Genomic DNA, 3,800 nt, shown 5'->3' on the forward strand with positions numbered 1-3,800 from the left:
ACCCGCGCTCCCCGACCGAGATAGGGCGGGCCCCATTCCGGGGAGGTGTTGAGCACCAACATTTTTTAAAGCCCCGTGGGTGGTTCTCCGGGATCTCCCAGACCGAGAGGGTCTGAACGTTCAGACCGCAGGGAATGGGGTGGGAGGGGCGGCGCTCGTCCGCGGAGGTGGGCGGGAGCGGTCCGGGGCTCCCGGCCTCTAGTGACTAGGAGTGACCCTCAGTCTCCCGCCTCCGAGGGGCGGGAGCAATCCTCAGCCCTGTCCCCAGCCTCTGGTTTCCGGCTAATTTTTAAATTTTTTGTAGAGGCGGGATCTTGCTCTGTTGCCCGGGCTGGTCTCGAACTCGTGGCCTCAAGCGATCCTCCCTCCTCGGCCTCCCGAAGTGCGGGGATTACGGACAGAGCCACTGCGCACGGCCGTGGTCAGCTTTGAAAGCTGGGCAGATCCCTTTGGCTTATATGCCTTTCTGATTTTGCTTCTGGTTCAGATAGCATTTTAATATTTGTAGTGTGTCTTTTTGTAAGATATCTGAAATCTTTTTGTGGAATGAAGTGGCATGAAAAATAAACCAATAATCATTAGTAATTATGTTTCCTGTCTTTTCACTTTATTAAAATCTTCATCTTGTGCATAATGCTGAACAGTTTTGAGTTATTTTAGTAAATTTGCAAGGGTTCAGTCCCATTTTGTTGATATTTGGGTTGTTTCCCATTTTTGCTCTTAATAAATAACACCGTACAGAACACATCTGTGACCATCACTATCTTTAGGATTATTTTCTTAGATGTATGCCCCAGACGTGGCCTTTATTGGCTTGCAGGGAGTGAACATAATACCTCCTAGACTTTTTTTTTTTAAGTTACGCAGTTTTAGTCGTGGGTTAGTTATCTAATTGTTTGGTTTGAGACAGAATTTCGCTCGTTGCCCATCACATCATGGTAATAGAATGATACAGAAGGACATGCCTAAAATGGCATTGAACTTCAAATCTACCACACATATCCTTCCAGTATGTCTTCCCCATTCTTTCTGCTTGTCTAAACCTCACCCTAAATTTCATTTCAGTTAAGGAATAAAGTGGCGAACTGAATATGTTAAAAAGGAAGACGTTCTAGCGTGTGTGTTTATTTTATATAAATATGTGAATCCAATATATTTATTAAGAGCTTCTTGAGAGCTGTGGATTCCTGCAACCTCTCCTACTGATATAGTCTGCTAAATTGACTCCTGAAAGTGGATTAATTTTGCCTTCTCTAAACACAAGCACCACTGCTGTTGAGGTGGGCCTCCAAACTGGGAGATAGTAAGTCCCATTCTCCTGGTGGTGTTTGTGAGTTGGGCCAGGATTATAGCAGTTGTAGCAGGATATAGCCTCAACTTGGTTTATCTTGGCCCTTCCTACCTACCAAGGATTCTTAGGTCCATACAAAGTATGAGAGAGAAAGGAGACTGTCAACAGCTTGTAACAATGATGTGGGAGCTGGTCCTTCTGCAAGGCACACGATTCAACTCACTCTTACAGAGGAGGATGCTAGCAAGCTAGAAACTAGTTTGGTACTGGTACTACTAAGAAGAATCACCATGCAGAATTACTCAAAGCCTAGTATATATATTTTCTTATTGTATAGGCCAAGTTACAGAATAGAATGAAGGTAGGGATTATGTTTTTAGTCTAAAACAGAAGCAATGAGGAAATGAACCAGAGTGTGGAGCAAAAAATACCTGCAAGTAGGGGGAGAAAAACCTCAGAACTGGGGAGCGGGGAGGAAAGGGAAGGTACAATTTTGAACATGACATTGGCTTAAAAGATTATAAATTGTAAGAGGCATAGAAACTTCAAAACAGAAAGAAAAAAACTAAATTGCAAAAGCTTTTAATGATGGGAAGGTTGAAATAGAGTGAAGAAAAGCAGTGGTGTGCTGCTCAGGCAATGGTGTATGGATAATTGTTTAACAACTGGCTCTTCCAAAAATGGTGTGTTCATATGCATAAATTTCTTATAAATTTTACTATGAATAAATGCTTCATTACTATCAATCCTATTTCAACAAAGAAGTTGCTCACATCGTTAACCTATGACTTTAGCTCTGACATGAATATGGGTTGTATTTTCCTATACATTAGTGAGGAAGAGAAAAGTAAAACAATGAAGACGTACATTAGGAAAATTTAAATTCATGATGATCTGCCAAGACTTCTTTACTGAATTAGATAATAGTTTTCAAATACTGAAAGAATATTTTCTCAATTCTCTATGTATTCACAATGTAAAACCACAGGCAGAACACACTTTAAAATATAATCTGTAGTGTTATTATTTTCCATCACTTTCTTAAGATTAGACAATCAACAAAAAACAAATCAAGCCCTGATTTGTAGTGCGTGCTGATTTCTATGGTGGAAATACTGCCACCATGACTAGTTTCAAGCTATACCAGCAACATGTTACTGAACGCAGAGTTAGAAAGAGAGGCACAATAGCACCTCATTATATGTATAGTGTTTCCACCATACAAATGCAATGGACATAATAACCACGTGCACAGAAAATAGTTCCTTATGCTTAGTAGTCACAGGTAATCTCTGAAGTCCCCCAAATTCCTAGCATTCCTAATGCCTTTGAATCTGATGAACCTGATTCTATTTAGGTGGCAGGAATTATTTAGGAGCTGGAGACCTCTCAAGAGAGCGTTAGGAAGGGACACTTAAGGGAAAACACTCACCTCCTCTTGACCTCTAGGAAGGTCTCTCCTCCCGTTTTTCCTTCTCCAAGGCCCTCTCCTCTACTCCAGGCCTCCCAGCAAAATCTGGTTTTCTTATAAAACCAGAAGAGCCTTGAATTGCCAACATTTCTCCTGCTAACATCCCCAAGGCAAGGTTACAAAAGCTGGCTGTCTTTTCAATGAGGACAGAAAAGAGAAGTCTGGAAAACATAACATAAATCAAGAATGCATCTCACTGCAGCAGTTGGTACAGCTGCAGCAAGGCTTCAGTGTGAATGCTGACAATGGGTCACATGTTCTCAGTCAATAAATAACATGTTAAATTAGCAGTCCCTGGTGCAGATTTTCTAATTAATTACTAAGATACCTGAAAAGACTTTCATATATATATAATATAGACATATATACTTACATATGTATACTTTTCTTTTTTTTTTTTTTTTGACGGAGTTTTCCTCTTGTGGCCCAGGCTGGAATGCAATGGCATGATCTCAGCTCACTGCAACCTCCCCCTCCAGGGTTCAAACGATTCTCCTGCCTCAGCCTCCAGAGCAGCTGGGATTACAGGTGCACACCACTATGCCCAACTAATTTTTGTATTTTTAGTAGAGATGGGGTTTTACCATGTTGGCCAAGATGTTCTCCATCTGCTGACCTTGTGATCCGCCCACCTCAGCCTCCCAAAGTGTTGCGATTACAGGCGTGAACCACCGCACCCGGCCATATGTATACTTTTATATATGTATGTACATATAATATATACATGTATATACTTATAAGTATATGTTAATAATATATACATATATATTTTATATATATAATACATATATATTATGAATCATGCCTTTATCAATCATGCTTTTGGTGTCATGTCTAAGAAGTTTTCGCCTAACCCCAGGCCATACAAATTTTCCCGTGTTTTTACCTAAGGGTTTGTTAGCGTTATGTTCTCCATTTAGGCCTTTAATAAATGTTGAGTAATATTTTGTGTCAGCCATAGCCATACCTTTCTCCATCTCTCAGTATCGGGGGCATTTGCAGCTCCCAGTGCCCCGTGCTGTTCCCGTCTTCTTGGTC

At 41.0% G+C, this 3,800-nt stretch overlaps 1 long non-coding RNA gene across 1 annotated transcript; it reads right to left on the reverse strand.

Moving 5' to 3' along the window:
• Positions 1-585: 585 nt before the first annotated feature.
• On the reverse strand, positions 586-3,800 carry LOC116465340 (uncharacterized). Its single transcript, XR_004247169.1, has 2 exons — positions 3,730-3,800; positions 586-2,923 (listed from the first exon to the last, which is right to left on the reverse strand). It is a non-coding gene; the product is annotated as an uncharacterized LOC116465340 (long non-coding RNA).

This window comes from Hylobates moloch, unplaced genomic scaffold (assembly GCF_009828535.3).
Source record: "Hylobates moloch isolate HMO894 unplaced genomic scaffold, HMol_V3 SCAFFOLD_4545, whole genome shotgun sequence".
Classification (NCBI taxonomy): Eukaryota; Metazoa; Chordata; class Mammalia; order Primates; family Hylobatidae; genus Hylobates; species Hylobates moloch.